The sequence below is a fragment of the Poromitra crassiceps genome (assembly GCF_964638095.1).
Source record: "Poromitra crassiceps genome assembly, chromosome: 2".
NCBI lineage: Eukaryota > Metazoa > Chordata > Actinopteri > Beryciformes > Melamphaidae > Poromitra > Poromitra crassiceps.
In genome coordinates this window covers 84,553,619-84,571,847 of record NC_139624.1, presented here as the reverse complement: position 1 = coordinate 84,571,847, position 18,229 = coordinate 84,553,619, and positions in this window count along the sequence as shown.

The window sequence follows — 18,229 nt, the reverse complement described above, 5'->3', positions numbered from 1 at the left end:
ACAGCCCCAATCAGAGACAGTGCTGTCTGCCTGTCTTACCCAACGAGACCTGTCTCACACTACAGCCCCAATCAGAGACAGTGCTGTCTGCCTGTCTTACCCGGCCAGACCTGTCTCACACTACAGCCCCCATCAGAGACAGTGCTGTCTGCCTGTCTTACCCAACGAGACCTGTCTCACACTACAGCCCCCATCAGAGACAGTGCTGTCTGCCTGTCTTACCCAACGAGACCTGTCTCACACTACAGCCCCCATCAGAGACAGTGCTGTCTGCCTGTCTTACCCAGTGAGACCTGTCTCACACTACAGCCCCCATCAGAGACAGTGCTGTCTGCCTGTCTTACCCAGTGAGACCTGTCTCACACTACAGCCCCAATCAGAGACAGTGCTGTCTGCCTGTCTTACCCAGTGAGACCTGTCTCACACTACAGCCCCCATCAGAGACAGTGCTGTCTGCCTGTCTTACCCAGTGAGACCTGTCTCACACTACAGCCCCCATCAGAGACAGTGCTGTCTGCCTGTCTTACCCAGTGAGACCTGTCTCACACTACAGCCCCCATCAGAGACAGTGCTGTCTGCCTGTCTTACCCAGCGAGACCTGTCTCACACTACAGCCCCCATCAGAGACAGTGCTGTCTGCCTGTCTTACCCAGCAAGACCTGTCTCACACTACAGCCCCCATCAGAGACAGTGCCGTCTGCCTGTCTTACCCGGCCAGACCTGTCTCACACTACAGCCCCAATCAGAGACAGTGCTGTCTGCCTGTCTTACCCAACGAGACCTGTCTCAGACTACAGCCCCAATCAGAGACAGTGCTGTCTGCCTGTCTTACCCAGTGAGACCTGTCTCACACTACAGCCCCCATCAGAGACAGTGCTGTCTGCCTGTCTTACCCAGTGAGACCTGTCTCACACTACAGCCCCCATCAGAGACAGTGCTGTCTGCCTGTCTTACCCAGTGAGACCTGTCTCACACTACAGCCCCCATCAGAGACAGTGCCGTCTGCCTGTCTTACCCAGCAAGACCTGTCTCATACTACAGCCCCAATCAGAGACAGTGCTGTCTGCCTGTCTTACCCAGCGAGACCTGTCTCACACTACAGCCCCAATCAGAGACAGTGCTGTCTGCCTGTCTTACCCAGCGAGACCTGTCTCACACTACAGCCCCAATCAGAGACAGTGCTGTCTGCCTGTCTTACCCAGCGAGACCTGTCTCACACTACAGCCCCAATCAGAGACAGTGCTGTCTGCCTGTCTTACCCAGCGAGACCTGTCTCACACTACAGCCCCAATCAGAGACAGTGCTGTCTGCCTGTCTTACCCAGCGAGACCTGTCTCACACTACAGCCCCAATCAGAGACAGTGCTGTCTGCCTGTCTTACCCAGCGAGACCTGTCTCACACTACAGCCCCCATCAGAGACAGTGCTGTCTGCCTGTCTTACCCAGCGAGACCTGTCTCACACTACAGCCCCAATCAGAGACAGTGCTGTCTGCCTGTCTTACCCAGCGAGACCTGTCTCACACTACAGCCCCCATCAGAGACAGTGCTGTCTGCCTGTCTTACCCAGCGAGACCTGTCTCACACTACAGCCCCACAAGTTATAGCAGCTCATTCACGTCATACAGACAAGAGAATTAATGTCAAGGAGGCTTGAGGAATAATACAGGAAGGAAAAACAAACAAGGCGGTGTGTCAACATTCACAAAGCGTACATCAGAATTGAATGTTTGCGGTTGAATACATTTATGAGGAAGAAAGAGAGGGGAAAAAATCTGAGCATTTAAATGGGAGTCTGAGGCGTTGTAGTGAACAGGCTGCTGAAATGGGGAGGCTGCTGCCTCCGTCACATCTGAGCAGATCCTTCCATCTAGCCTGAGGGAGCGTGGTGCCCACCGTTTGAAGATTATAACATCCACTGTCATTTCCTGCTCCAGTGGTTGCTTTCCCAAGAAGAGTGCAGATATGAATTGTGTTTTCCAGCCCCTTCAGAGCTGATTATCCAGAGCAGCCTTTCAGTGGCCTGCGTGTTTCACGGTGGTCTCAGGAACAAGCCACCAAAGAGGCGGCATCGGAGGGGAGCAGATCAGCTGTGTGTTGTATTTGTGTAAGCCATTGTTCCAAGCAAACACAAAAGGTGAAGCTTGGCTGAATCCTTTCTCCATTTCCTTGTGTGTGTGTGTGTGTGTGTGTGTGTGTGTGTGTGTGTGTGTGTGTGTGTGTGTGTGTGTGTGTGTGCGTGCGTGCGTGTGTGTGTGTGTGTGCGTGCGTGCGTGCATGGATGCCCGTGCATCTTGCTTGATACGTATACACGTCTCTGACTGTGGTTGTCGGTGTGTTTCGACCCTCCATTTAGTCTTCCCCTTAGCCCATCAGTGCGTTGTCAGCAACATGTCCAGCGGTGAGAGAAGGACCCGGGACAGGACTGGGTGCCATGGTGGGGGGCTCTAATAGAGCCATCAGTCAAGTGGCTGTCCAGCCAGGCGTACCACGGGCCTTAGCGTTAATGCTGAGGCACAAGGCGTAAGCACTGAGGAGCCAGGCTGTTTGTCAAAGTGCACCCAATGTGAAGGAAGTTGTTAGTTAGTGTGTTTTGCCCTGTCACACGGCTGCATGGCCGTCCCACCGGAACGTGTTCTTTCCTGGGTTTTCTCTCTCTCTCTTTTTGCATTATGCATGCATTATTATGTGCAAAGAATTGAGTAAATTGAGTTTTGGATTAAAACACTGAAAACTGAAAAATAATATTATGATCAGAGCTAGTTATGCTGCTCGGTGAATATTTACTTGGTGCAGGGGCAGTCTGGGTGACTATTTTAAGTGGTTGGCCGTGTGTGTGTGTGTGTGTGTGTGTGTGTGTGTGTGTGTGTGTGTGTGTGTGTGTGTGTGTGTGTGTGTGTGTGTGTGTGTGTGTGCGTGCGTGCGTGCGTGCGTGCGTGCGTGCGTGCGCACGCCAGCCACTTCCTGTGTAACCTTCTGGAGTGTGAGAGGAGCCACAGTGAGACACACGCATGGAGCAGCAGCCAATACTGCCCACTCTTCATCATCAGATCAGCATCACACTATCATACCTCATCACTTTATATAATAGATACCTGTTTCTTTGTCTCTCCGGTATCTTACGTCAGTGTTAATTCATTGACTAAAACTAGACTAGAGCGAAGCACTTTTGTTACCTTACTTGTAGCGATTTGCATGGTATTGATAAAACACAGAAGCATGTAGTAGTATGCATGCACGAGTGAAAAATGACTCCTACTGTCACTTTCACCTTTTTTTTCTTCCACTAATCTATGGAATTTCAGTCATTAGTAAGTGCACCACTCATGCGTTGTTAATAGGGATGTTCCAAAGCAACTCATTCCCCTGTCGACTAGTTTAAAAGAATGTATAGACAGAAAACACCCCAAAACATTTGAGATTGAGCACAATTTGATCTATAAGGTTAAGAAAAGCATGTATTTAGGAGGCATTTGAAACCATTAACTATGCTCTTCAATAATGAAATCGCCTGTGGCACTTTGCGCCATTTATTATGAACACGTTACAAAAGAACACAACTCCCCCAGCACAGTGAATTCAGGCTGAATATACAGTTCAGTTTAATATTCAGTTTCAGAAGCCTTTGCCTTCAACAAAGTTGAGTGGAAGAAGCATCTTGCTAGTCTTTGCCATGGTGAGCTGCGTTATCTTGTGTGGCTAACGTGTTAGCATAGTTAGCATCAGGCCCTGCTGTCCTTGCAGGTTAACATGCACATGTCTGTGCTGAATGTACTTCGGCATTGCTATTGCTACAGTCAAGAGGTTATTATGCGGAGGTACGGTGGTGCAGTGGTAAGCACTATCGCCTCACAGCTCGAAGGTCGTGGGTTCGATTCCCACCTGGGCCGATGTGAACACTGAAGGAATGCGTGCCCGTCCGCATGTCCTCGAGTGCCCACCACCCGGGTGGGGTCGGCAAAATGGCCTTTCTGTGTGGAGTTTGCATGTTCTCCCCGTGCCTCCCGGGGGTCTCCTTCATATAGGAACCCCCTTCACAAAAACATGCAATATCCTGGTTGCTTATATGGTTCCTCCTCTGATCGTTAAGGGCGCCTGTTCAGAGGGAGGGGAACTGGTTGGAATAGTGTGAACCTCCCACGTGCTATGTCCTACCGGTGAAGCTTCCTCGGGCAGGTGAAAAGAAGCAGCTGACTTGACTGCCCATGTCTCGGAGGATGCATGGAATCAGTCTCGGCTCTCCCCAGATCGGCAGAGGATGGAGTAGCAACCAGGATTGAGTAATTCAAATGAGCACTAAAACGGGGGATAAAAATGGGATAAAAAAAAATCGGGGGGAAAAAAACATAAAAAAAAAAAAAAAAGAGGTTATTATGCCAGTTTATTCTGACACAGTCTATATACAAGCTTATTCTAATGTACTAGATCAAAATACTGCTGGTTTTACAACATCATTCATCTCTGTCCAACTGCTTCATCGGCGTCCGCTCCCACTAACCCACACTGGTTTGTACATCCAGGCATCCGGTGGCTGCGTAAAGATGCAACAGTTACCGCCGTTGTACATTATTAATTTAATTATTAGTTTAACCGATTCGCTTTTTTGCAAACGGTTAGTGTTTGGTTTCATTTAAACCTTTAACTGAATAGTCGCGCACATCCGTAGTTGTTGTTAAGAGTGAAATATGTACTGTATCATAAACTCAACAGAACCATCATGTTAGAGGCTGTTTGCTAAAGTAAATAAGACGTTTTAGACTTTGTACAGATTCAATCGTTTAAGTTTAACCTATTAATACAATTCTACCAACTTAGTCCATTCAGTAACATAAAAACACATTTCTCTCCTGAAAAATAGCACACTTGCACCTGGTGGATGGTGTATTGGTAAAGAAAGTGTTCATATAGAATTTATGGAAAATATTTCTGACATAGGGTGCATCTCAACACGTCTTTGAGAGGAGAATGTTGCCTTGGGGTGAAGCAGAAATAGTTCAGCTGTTTCCAATACAACACTCTCTTTTAGCGAAAACAGAAGTGGAGATGTAAAGATAGCACATGTTGTGAGCGTATAGATCATGTTCACGTGGGACTTGCTGCTTGTTTAGACAATCTCTGATCAAAGCCGCCCCTCCTGAGAATGGCTTTATTAGATTTCACACCTTCCCTCCAGGAGTTCAAGAAAAAAACACAAAGCATACTTTTCTACATCAACAAATATTCATTTTTTCTCTCAGATCAAGCCCTGTTTCATGTTTGTCATTACATTGCAACACATTAGGTTTGATCAGGCCAGAAAGGCGATTACTTTCACACGTAATATTGAAATCATAAATATGATCACCTATATTGCTCTAAGAGATTTGTAAAGTCGCCTGTGATCCCATATGTTCTGCCCCAAAACAACCCTCTCTACCTTCCTGCTGATCACGGTGATCGAGCGATTGCGATCTCATCAGCATAACAATGTAGGAGGAAAAGCAATGCCGTCTTTTAATTGGCTGGGCTTAACTTTGGATTGGGAAGACTTTTTGGTTGAATGAGATCTGGGCACGTTGCCAAATGAATAGAAAATGGTGTTCTCTTCCTCTCGGCTGGCCATGGCCCTCCCTCATCATTAGGAGGGAGGCATGTGCGCCATTCCAGATTTGATTTTAATAATGCCAATGTCTTCATTTTGTTTTGCCATGCCTTGCATCCCAGCCTCCTTCAATGGTGGCTTGGGGGTAGATGCAGACACTCCCCACACCCTTTGCCATGGAGGATTCCCCCCCCCCCATTTTCTCCCTCCCATGTTATCCCCAATTTCCCCCTGCTCTCCCGGTTGTTGCTCCACCCCCTCTGCCGCTCTGGTTTGGGTTGTAGACTAACATGTGCTTCCTCCAATACATGTGCAGTCGCCAGCCGCTTCTTTTCACCTGACAGTGAGGAGTTTCAACGGTAGGACATAGCACATGGGAGGATCACGCTATTACCGCCAGTTCCCCTCCCCCGGTGGGGTATGAGCCCCCACCAGGACTCGTACCCCACCAGCTTCCCACCCGCAGACACGGCCAATTGTGCCTGTAGGAACATCTGACCAAGCTTGAAGTATCGCTGTTGGGAAATGAATCTGGGTCTCCTCTCCTGCATGTTTTTCCTCTACACTACCCAGACAACCCCTGCCATGGAGGAATTGAGATAAAAAATAAAAAAATTCATTCACTGCTCAAGGAGTATCAGGTGTATCTGGCAGGAGTGTTTGGGGACAATCCTCTGAAATTGAGGAATTGTCTTAGCTGGCTTCCAGGAAATACTTTGTAATTGTTACAATAGATGGGCCTCTACTTGTCTTGTTTTTTCATGACTCTCAGAAGATCTCCTTACTAATTCTACCACTGAGTTTATGTCGATCGTTATTGCCATTTGCTGTGGCTCTACTCCCCCCTATGGCCTCATGAACACTAAAGAGTATTTGACAGATGACACCACAATGTCCCGGTTTCACCTTTTGAAGTGCTATTATTGTGAGCCAGACAAGGTGCTGTGGAGACAGAAAGACAGAGTGCTGTGCAGACAGACAGACAGCTGTGCACTGTGCAGACAGACTGCTGTGCAGACAGAGTGCTGTGCAGACAGACAGGGTGCTGTGCAGACAGAGTGCTGTGCAGGCAGACAGAGTGCTGTGCAGACAGACAGACAGCTGTGCAGACAGACAGAGTGCTGTGTTGAGACAGAGTGCTGTGCAGACAGACAAGGTGCTGTGGAGACAGAAAGACAGAGTGCTGTGCAGACAGACAGACAGCTGTGCACTGTGCAGACAGACTGCTGTGCAGACAGAGTGCTGTGCAGACAGACAGGGTGCTGTGCAGACAGAGTGCTGTGCAGGCAGACAGAGTGCTGTGCAGACAGACAGACAGCTGTGCAGACAGACAGAGTGCTGTGTTGAGACAGAGTGCTGTGCAGACAGAGTGCTGTGCAGACAGACAGTGCTGTGGAGTCAGAGTGCTGTGCAGACAGACAGACAGCTGTGCAGACAGACAGACAGCGTGCTGTGCAGACAGAGTGCTGTACAGACAGAGTGCTGTGCAGACAGACAGAGTGCTGTGCAGACAGACAGACAGCTGTGCAGACAGAGTGCTGTGCAGTGTGCAGACAGACAGAGTGCTGTGCAGACAGAGTGCTGTGCAGACAGAGTGCTGTGCACAGAGTGCTGTGCAGACAGACAGACAGAGTGCTGTGCACAGAGTGCTGTGGAGACAGACAGCGGTGCAGACAGACAGAGTGCTGTGGAGACAGAGTGCTGTGCAGACAGACAGACAGCTGTGTAGACAGAGTGCTGTGCAGACAGAGTGCTGTGGAGACAGAGTGCTGTGCAGACAGAGTGCTGTGGAGACAGACAGAGTGCTGTGCAGACAGAGACAGCTGTGCAGACAGACAAACAGCTGTGCAGAGTGCTGTGCAGACAGAGTGCTGTGCAGACAGCAGAGTGCTTTGCAGACAGACAGAATGTTGTGCAGACGGAGTGCTGTGCATACAGAGTGCTGTGCAGACAGACAGAGTGCTGTGCAGACAGACCGAGTGATGTGCAGTGTGCAGACAGTGTGCTGTGGAGACAGAGTGCTGTGCAGACAGAGTGCTGTGCAGAGAGTGCTGTGCAGACAGACAGACAGAGTGCTGTGCACAGAGTGCTGTGGAGACAGACAGACAGCGGTGCAGAGTGCTGTGCAGACAGACAGAGTGCTGTGGAGACAGACAGACAGCTGTGTAGACAGACAGAGTGCTGTGCAGAGAGACAGCTGTGTAGACAGACAGAGTGCTTCGCAGACAGACAGCTGTGCAGACATAGTGCTGTGCAGACAGAGTGCTGTGCAGACAGACAGAGTGCTGTGCAGACAGACAGAGTGCTGTGCAGACGGAGTGCTGTGCAGACAGAGTGCTGTGGAGACAGAGTGCTGTGCAGACAGACAGAGAGCTGTGCAGACAGAGTGCTGTGCAGAGAGTGCTATGCAGACAGACAGAGTGCTGTGCACAGAGTGCTGTGGACACAGACAGACAGCGGTGCAGACAGAGTGCTGTGGAGACAGAGTGCTGTGCAGACAGACAGACAGCTGTGTAGACAGAGTGCTGTGCAGACAGACAGAGTGCTGTGTAGACAGACAGAGTGCTGTGCAGACACAGTGCTGTGCACTGCAGACAGACAGCTGTGTAGACAGAGTGCTGTGCAGACAGAGTGATGTGCAGACAGAGTACTGTGCAGACAGAGTGCTGTGCAGACAGACAGAGTGCTGTGCAGACAGACGAGTGCTGTGCAGACAGACCGAGTGCTGTGCAAGCAGACAGAGTGCTGTGCAGACAGACAGACAGAGTGCAGGCAGACAGAGTGCTGTGCAGGCAGACAGAGTGCTGTGCAGGCAGACAGACAGAGTGCTGTGCAGGCAGAGTGCTGTGCAGACAGAGTGCTGTGCAGGCAGACAGAGTGCTGTGCAGACAGACAGAGTGCTGTGCAGGCAGACAGAGTGCTGTGCAGGCAGACAGAGTGCTGTGCAGGCAGACAGAGTGCTGTCCAGACAGAGTGCTGTGCTGTGCAGACAGAGTGCTGTGCAGGCAGACAGAGTGCTGTGCAGACAGACAGAGTGCTGTGCAGCCAGACATAGTGCTGTGCAGGCAGACAGAGTGCTGTGCAGGCAGACAGAGTGCTGTCCAGACAGAGTGCTGTGCTGTGCAGGCAGACAGAGTGCTGTGCAGGCAGACAGAGTGCTGTCCAGACAGAGTGCTGTGCAGGCAGACAGAGTGCTGTGCAGACACAGAGTGCTGCGGAGACAGAGTGCTGTGCAGACAGAGTGCTGTGGAGACAGACAGAGTGCTGTGCAGGCAGACAGAGTGCTGTGCAGACAGAGTGCTGTGTGCAGACAGAGTGCTGTTGAGACAGAGTGCTGTGCAGACAGAGTGCTGTGCAGACAGACAGTGCTGTGGAGACAGAGTGCTGTGCAGACAGACAGACAGCTGTGCAGACAGAGTGTTGTGCAGACAGACAGAGTGCTGTGCAGACAGACAGAGTGTTGTGCAGACGGAGTGCTGTGGAGACAGAGTGATGTGCAGACAGACCGAGTGATGTGCAGTGTGCAGACAGAGTGCTGTGCAGACAGAGTGCTGTGCAGAGAGTGCTGTGCAGACAGACAGACAGCTGTGCACAGAGTGCTGTGGAGACAGACAGACAGCGGTGCAGACAGTGCTGTGCAGACAGACAGAGTGCTGTGGAGACAGAGTGCTGTGCAGACAGACAGACAGCTGTGTAGACAGACAGAGTGCTGTGCAGACAGACAGAGTGCTGTGCAGACAGACAGACAGCTGTGCAGACAGAGTGCTGTGTAGACAGAGTGCTGTGCAGACAGACAGAGTGCTGTGCAGACAGAGTGCAGACAGACAGAGTGGTGTGCAGACAGACAGAGTGCTGTGCAGACAGACAGCTGTGTAGACAGACAGAGTGCTGTGCAGACAGAGTGCTGTGCAGACAGACAGCTGTGTAGACAGAGTGCTGTGCAGACAGACAGAGTGCTGTGCAGACAGACAGAGTGCTGTGCACTGCAGACAGACAGCTGTGTAGACAGAGTGCTGTGCAGACAGAGTACTGTGCAGACAGACAGAGTGCTGTGCAGACAGACCGAGTGCTGTGCAGGCAGACAGAGTGCTGTGCAGACAGACAGAGTGCTGTGCACTGCAGACAGACAGCTGTGTAGACAGAGTGCTGTGCAGACAGAGTACTGTGCAGACAGACAGAGTGCTGTGCAGACAGACCGAGTGCTGTGCAGGCAGACAGAGTGCTGTGCAGACAGACAGAGAGTGCAGGCAGACAGAGTGCTGTGCAGACAGAGTGCTGTGCAGGCAAACAGACCGAGTGCTGTGCAGACAGAGTGCTGTGCAGACAGACAGAGTGCTGTGCAGACAGACAGAGTGCTGTGCAGACAGACAGAGTGCTGTGCAGACAGAGTGCTGTGCAGACAGACAGAGTGCTGTGTTCTGCTCTCTCCAAATGAACTGTCTGGCCTGGGAGCCGACTAAAGCCAGAGGTTAGAGTGCCATTTTCCTCCCTCCTCACCACATCACCATGACAACGGATATAGAAATCACAGTGACTCCTGGGAAGAAAGCCTGGGTGACACCACACACTGCACACACTGGCACTTTTGTGGCACATGAAGGCAACGGAGTTCATTTAGGCGAGCCGGTCAAGGATGAGTATTCAGCCTCCTGAAGAGGAAAGATGCAGGCTGGACAGAGAGGGGAGGGGCACACACAACACAACTCACCAGCCGGAAAGAGAAAGGTGACTTTTTGTTTTGTTTTTATTCCCAAACTGGCCAACAGACCTGTTAAGAGCAAGAGTTCATCTTTAGGTTTTTGTCACACAAGAATTTGGATGTTTTCGACAGATTTGGTGGAAATCTATCTGCTATTTGCAGGGTCACTTGCTCCGTGTCCTGAAAATGTCTATTTATCTTTTACTCGTGCAATTGTGTAACATGTATCAAGGGGTTGTACAAGACATGAGAGGCCTCTACTGGCCGACAAAGTCGTCACATATCTGTCGCATTAGTGGGAAGTATACTATGTCTAAACTACATGAGGGACTACAACATGAGAGGAATCTGCAGGACACATAACAAGCGCAACTGCCTGCAGTGCGGCATGGGAAATTGGAATGCTTATTAAAATTCCATACACACATTTTCTTTTGACAGATTAAATCTAAGAACTGAAAAGTCTTCTTCCTCTCTGTGTTTAAGAGCATGTGTCTGAATCCGTTCAATAAAACAGTCAAAGGCTTCACACTGTTCACTGAACAATAAAAAAAAAGGCGTAAGTGTTTCTCCAGAGGCCTCGTCGGTTTCTATGTATCGTATCCTTTTACAGTCTCTTGTCAATATAACATTCTGAGGAATGAGTCTTAAATTCTTCATTACATCTCTGAGGCAGAGGTCTCTGCACGTCTCTTTTCTCTCGCGCGCAAATGTTTTTGAAGATTTCAGGTAACTGATAGATCAATAGACGATCCACTTAGAGGGCGCGCACCTTTCATGCAGCGCTAACTTGTTTCTTCCTGCACCCTGGCTGTCTGGGGGCATCCGGCCAATCAGAGGATTCCATAAGAAGCGGTCGACCACAAGCCTGATCGTTTCGCTTCCTGAAAGCATTCCAATTCTTTCACAGGCGTATAAGCAATTTTAACAGTAGTTAAGCAGAGGTGGAACTGCTTGACATAATCTTGCTTAGACCGTCTCCACCGTCGGCCCAGTGACAAATCATGTTAAATCCCAGGCTGAGCTCAAGCACTAAGTGGAATAAGCTCTTTGTGACAATAAACATCATAGGGACAGCGCAAACACTCCTGCGATCAGTGTTATCCATGCTACAGTACGCTGCAACATCCTCCACCCAGCAAGTCCCAGCTTGTGGTAATGGATGTTTCTTTTTGGTCTGTTTCCACTGGACTTATCGTGCCTTTTTTTATGTAAAGGAACTGCATTTGCATTCCGAGCTGAAATGGCCTGTGAGTGGTTCTGATGGCGCAGTCAGCATGACTGTAATGTGTTGGATTCAACCAGTGATATCAGGTTATGTGGTCAAGTTATGCGGGTCAGGTTGGTGTGACGCTTCAGGGTGTTGGTGCCGGGTCAGGTTGGGTGTGACACTTCAGGGTGTTGGTGCCTGCTGGTCAGGTTGGGTGTGACGCCTCAGGGTGTTGGTGCCTGCCGGTCAGGTTGGGTGTGACGCCTCAGGGTGTTGGTGCCTGCCGGTCAGGTTGGGTGTGAAGCCTCAGGGTGTTGGTGCTTGCGGGTCAGGTTGGGTGTGACGTTTCAGGGTGTTGGTGCCGGGTCAGGTTGAGTGTGACGCCTCAGGGTGTTGGTGCCTGCAGGTCAGGTTGGGTGTGATGCTTCAGGGTGTTGGTGCCGGGTCAGGTTGGGTGTGACGCCTCAGGGTGTTGGTGGTTGCGGGTCAGGTGTGACGCTTCAGGGTGTTGGTGCCGGGTCAGGTTGGGTGTGACGCCTCTGTTGGTGCCGGGTCAGGTTGGGTGTGATGCTTCAGCAGGCCCGGTTCTACGGGGGTGCAAAAGCATGCATTGCACCCTTATTTTAATTGTCTGCATGCTCAGTTGAAAAGTAAAAAAAAAAAAAAAAAAAAAAAAAAAAAAAAAATGTTTTTATAAATGCTACAGCTGCACACACTGTTTAAACTTGAATTATAGTTGTTGTTTTTCTTTGTTCTTTGATTTTTGATTTGATTTTATGGCTTTTTGGCACCTATATGTAACCTTTTAAGGTTGAGATCATTGTATTATCATTATATGGTCCAAATATTTCAGTAAAGCACTTGAAACACTTGAAATATTCTTGCTTGGGTGGTATCATTCTACTTGAAATGATGGTCAAATGCATTATTTTTAGTAAAATAACATGTCAAATTTTTCGGGCGGCCGGCCTTTGGCCGGCCACCCGAGTGGGCCCGGCCTTTGGCCGGGCATCTGCACCCCTTCCTATCTAGGATGCACCCCTAGTCATCTTGTTCTGGAACCGGCCCTGTGCTTCAGGGTGTTGGTGCCTGCAGGTCAGGTTGGGTGTGATGCTTCAGGGTGTTGGTGCCTGCGGGTCAGGTTGGGTGTGACGCCTCAGGGTGTTGGTGCCTGCGGGTCAGGTTGGGTGTGATGCTTCAGGGTGTTGGTGCCTGCGGGTCAGGTTGGGTGTGATGCTTCAGGGTGTTGGTGCCTGCAGGTCAGGTTGGGTGTGATGCTTCAGGGTGTTGGTGCCTGCGGGTCAGGTTGGGTGTGATGCTTCAGGGTGTTGGTGCCGGGTCAGGTTGGGTGTGACGCCTCAGGGTGCTTGTGCCTGCGGCTCAGGTTGGGTGTGACACCTCAGGGTGTTGGTGCCTGCGGGTCAGGTTGGGTGTGACGCCTCAGGGTGTTAGTGCCTGTGGCTCAGGTTGGGTGTGACACCTCAGGGTGTTAGTGCCTGCGGCTCAGGTTGGGTGTGACACCTCAGGGTGTTAGTGCCTGCGGGTCAGGTTGGGTGTGATGCTTCAGGGTGTTGGTGCCTGCGGGTCAGGTTGGGTGTGATGCTTCAGGGTGTTGGTGCCTGCGGGTCAGGTTGGGTGTGACGCTTCAGGGTGTTAGTGCCTGCGGGTCAGTTTGGGTGTGATGCTTCAGGGTGTTGGTGCGGGGGCCCCGCCGGGTACCCGCAAAAAAACGCGGGGGGCGGGTAAAAAATACACTTCTGTAAATTGGTGGGTCGGGCGGCGGGTAAAAATGAACTAAATGCGGACAGGGGGCGGGTGGAACAACGAGAACGTATGAGCCATGTATGTTTTTCTGTTGCACTCAGATGGAGGCAGGGGGTGTGTCTGGCAGGGGGTGTGTCTGGCAGCTGGTCTGACTCGAAGAGGAGAAAAGTTTCTGACGCACGTTTTTCGCTTTGTTTACATAACCGGCATCATTTCAAGTATGCGCATACTGTGCATTGTGTGATGCTATATGGACTGCACAAAACATTCAAAACTCAGCTGCGGGGTCAAGGTGATTGATTGGAGACAATATAGCCGTTTTCCCACATGCGCTTTTTACCGCTAAATGACCGGAAAGTGGTCTAATGCCTTCATGAAAGTTGTTTTCTGGTATAAGCGCGACCATCGCGGACTTTTCACCAGTTTCGAGCCAGTCAGAAGAGCGGTATGCCGCGATAAGGGACACAAGTGTGAAACGGGTCCAGTCATTTGCCGGTCCTTCTCTCATGGGCGAGGTGTACACACGTTGCTTAACGTTCACTTCCAGCGTGCATCATCTAATCATTCGCGCACATCAAAGCAAACTACTTCCACATTTCGCTTCGTGCATTTGCGCTGCTTCATGTGTGGGCATGCTCCCCCCCCTCTCTCTCTGCTCGCACTCTGGCCAGTCCTTCAGTCCAGCCAGACAGGAACACAGACACCGAAAATGGCAAAGGCTTGTTCGAGTCTTGCAAGCCGCCCAACGCTTGTAAGCAGATGCATGAAGCGAAATGTGGAAGTATTTTGCTTACGTTGCTGACAACGAAGGCAAGCCCGGACACATCAAACGAAGCCAGTCTGTAAAAAGTGCTTCAACGCGACGCAGGTGAACGGATAAACATGAACCAGAGCCAGGCGATTTCTCTCAGACAGGGATCCCAACTTCTTCAAAGATTTCAGTTCAAAGACTGGTTAGCGAATGTGAAGGATACAACTTACATGCCCTCTTAAGTCAAACGAGTGAGATTTATTGTGTGACAAGCAAACTTATTTCACCATCAGAGTTTTGCCGACCCACAAAATAAGCTCCCCCCTCCGCCCGCCCCCCAACATACAGGCTATTTGACGACTATATTCACACATGCAGCGCTCAGGTGTGAAGGGAAATGTCCGATATTGACTTACAGGTAATTTTCCGGTACGCATGTGTGAAAACGGCTCATGAGTCGGACAGATAATATAGTAGGCTAACGTTAGCCGCCCTCCACTACAGTCAAACATACACACTGGCTGTTTTCATAGCAACAGGCAACAACATGTCATGGATGGATAGCGTGAAAGTGGAGAGGTCTCATCCCAACGTGGATTTACGTTCCTCCAACAGCAATCATAAAGGCAGTATGGATTATACCGGACATATTGGAAATAGCTGGTAAGTCACTTTGCTTGCTGTAACTGTCTGTGTGTCTGATAGCAGAGCTATCCAGCTGGTTAGTGAGCTAGCAGCTGCTAAAAGCTAATTAACGTACATCAGCTGACGAGTCTCGGCCAGAAAGACTGCTGTTAGCCTCCCGTGTGAAACGATGGCAGTTTCGTTAGGTTCACTACAAAATGTTTGCACTGCAGATTAACGGTTATTATAATAATAATAATAATTCATTTATTTTATATAGCGCTTTTTCCAGACCCAAAGACGCTTTACAGAGAACAAGAGACAAGCAACAGGGAACAGAAACAGACAACAGATACAGGTAACAGGCAACAGTTACAGGGAACAGATACAAATGACAGTGGCGGTTCAGGGCAAGGTAGTATGGAGAAGCAGAGGGGGGGAAGATAACAGGAGGGAGGAAGAGGGGGGGGGATGGGGGGGCGGAGGGTGATGGTTTGGAGGAGGTGGTCAGGGGTAGGGGAGGTTGTAAGCTTGGGAGAACAGGTAGGTTTTAAGTCGGGTTTTGAAAGTGGGGAGTGAGGGAGAGTCTCGGACGGTCTGGGGGAGGGAGTTCCAAAGTCGGGGTGCGGCACGGGAGAAAGCACGGTCACCGAAGGTTTTGAGTCTGGATGGGGGGATGATGAGGGTGGCAGTAGAAGAGGAACGGAGTGTACGGGAGGGGCGATGGGGGATGAGGAGGTCAGTCAGGTAGGGGGGGGCTAGGCTGTGGAGGGCTTTGAAGGTGAGGAGGAGTAATTTGAAGTCATATATATGCGGTTCCGGATCGGAGCGCGGGTCTCATGTCTGCGGGGCGGGGTGGGTTGCGGTACTGATTGATCATATGTGCGGGTTCGTGGAGCGGGGTCGGTACTGCACGTCGCGGGGCCGGGCGGAACCGGGTCTTGAAAATCAGACCCGCGCAGGACTCTGGGTGTTGGTGCCGGGTCAGGTTGGGTGTGATGCTTCAGGGTGTTGGTGCTTGCGGGTCAGGTTGGGTGTGATGCTTCAGGGTGTTGGTGCTTGCGGGTCAGGTTGGGTGTGATGCCTCAGGGTGTTGGTCCCTGCGGGTCAGGTTGGGTGTGATGCCTCAGGGTGTTGGTGCTTGCGGGTCAGGTTGGGTGTGACGCCTCAGGGTGTTGGTGCTTGCGGGTCAGGTTGGGTGTGATGCTTCAGGGTGTTGGTGCTTGCGGGTCAGGTTGGGTGTGACGCCTCAGGGTGTTGGTCCCTGCGGGTCAGGTTGGGTGTGATGCTTCAGGGTGTTGGTGCTTGCGGGTCAGGTTGGGTGTGACGCCGCAGGGTGTTGGTCCCTGCGGGTCAGGTTGGGTGTGATGCCTCAGGGTGTTGGTGCTTGCGGGTCAGGTTGGGTGTGATGCCTCAGGGTGTTGGTGCCGGGGATCGGGGGGTAGGGGGGTGTGGACAGCAGCCATTCTCTTTTAATGGAGGTTAATGATGGATAACATTGTAATTGTTTGTGAGGGGGAAAACATGGACATGCTGCTTTTGATGCTACGACACAACAAAATGATCATAATTAAATATTTGATCCATTTGGAGGTACATGGGATGTTCTGAGCATATCATTTCCCACAAGCTGTGAAAGAGTCTACTGTAAGTATAGTGGAGTGCAGGTAAGCTTGTGTTCGGGTTGAAATGTCTCAAACCTGGGTGAAGGTTTTGACAAAGTTTTGATCAACTTTACCCTCACTGTCTATAACCATTAAAAGACTAGCTTTTCTGTTCTTTTACTAAACCTAACCATAACCAATCCCTTTCCATGTCTAACTTTAACTTGACTCTAACGAGCAAGCAGCTTCAATAGTCCATTCATTTGTACTGGGAGCTGGGGATTTCACGGTTCAAAGGTCAGGAACGCCCCATGTGACATCACCTGCCCTCAGATTTTCTCAGCCGAACTCGGGGGAGCCTCATCAACCCCGATCTCAAAAATCCAAGATGGCTGCTCCGTGCATCAACAGTTGTTAAAATCATAGTAAATACTGTTTGCACTTCTGTCTTATTTGTGTCTCATTAAATCAGTTATACACACATCACTGTCTAACTTATATATGTGGACATGTTGCTATAGTGTTTGTACGCACAAAATACTGCAAAATGTGTTGTTATTAGGGATGAAACGATAAACCATGATAAATCCCTTACGGTAACCATACCGTTTCAAATGTTCATTATCATTAAAACCGTATTACCGTGATTACAGCGCTTTGAAAAACACAGTAGCCTAAAGCTTAATTTATACTTATTATAAAGTGTCGCTCAGCACATGGTCGTAGACGAAAAAGAAAATGTCGCTCATGGTGTTCCATTCATACTTCAGAAGACGTTCGCCTCAGTTCAACAGTCACGTGACACTCGAACGCTATAAGCAGCTGCAGACAGTCAAGAGATGAGAGGTAACGAAATGCACAGTGAAACCACCTCGGAGGCAAGATGTAACGTACTTGGCTGCAGCCGCATATAAACAACATAACCACACAACTCACCTCCTCTCTCTCTGTGGGAAATTGGTCACGACGTTCTTTGTGATTTTCACGAAGTCATACATCAAGGACAGGCTGATAAAAATAGCGGGGACACGTTCATTCATTTCAATCGAGCGAAAACTAGCGGGTAGACCCCAACCAAAACAAGGAAGCGCGTGCCGTCTATATAGCCAATCAGACTTGCGCGATACTATGACGTAGTCAGCGACACTAGACATTTCACCAGGTAGCAGACACTGCTCGCCAACACTTGAAAGTGTCGACTCAAGTCCTCATTTCTGTCGGCGACCGTTTCAAAAGTGTCGGCAGACGAAGCATAAATTGGGCTTAACTGTCCATCATCAACTAAAGTTAGCAACAGTCTCCCAGACGCAAACACGCAGCTTTCGTGAAATTTCAGTGAGTGTATCAGTACTTTTTGAACATTTTCAGCACATTTTCAGGCTGACTCAGGCACCTCACTACGCGTCGGTGCCTGAGTCAGCCTGTCGGGTGTTATTTTACAATAATGAATGACCTGTACATTATCCCTTACTGCTTTCCCCACTGTTTAAATGGAACGCTGTCAACTCAGGTGTAGTCTCGCTTGCCAGATCTCCGTTTCGCGCTGTACCAGCGCAGGAGAGAGTCTGGCTCCTCTTACTCTCACTCTTTGTCAAAACTTGCCATTTTGGTTGCTAGCTTTGTAGCTAGCGTTGTTGTTGTTGTTGTTGTTGTTGTTTCACAGCCGCGGAGGCATTTGAGAGCGACACGCAGGGAGCGGAAAGGCATTTCCCTTCACTAAGACTGAAATGGTCGGCACCAATGGCAGCGCTTATCCCCACAGCCTGCTTCCAGTGAGTCAGACTAACCCGGGTGCCACATCACTCAACTGCCATATTCCTAGTTCCCACTGCAAATGGAATGGACTATATATGCTTTAACCATAAGCTGACCGTGACAAAATCGCTCTTTCAAACTAGCCAATAGGCTTACTTCCACTAAGCTCACAATTTAATTTAGAATACTACCACAACTACAACAGTACTAATAATAATGTGGTGGTGGTGGTAATAATAATAC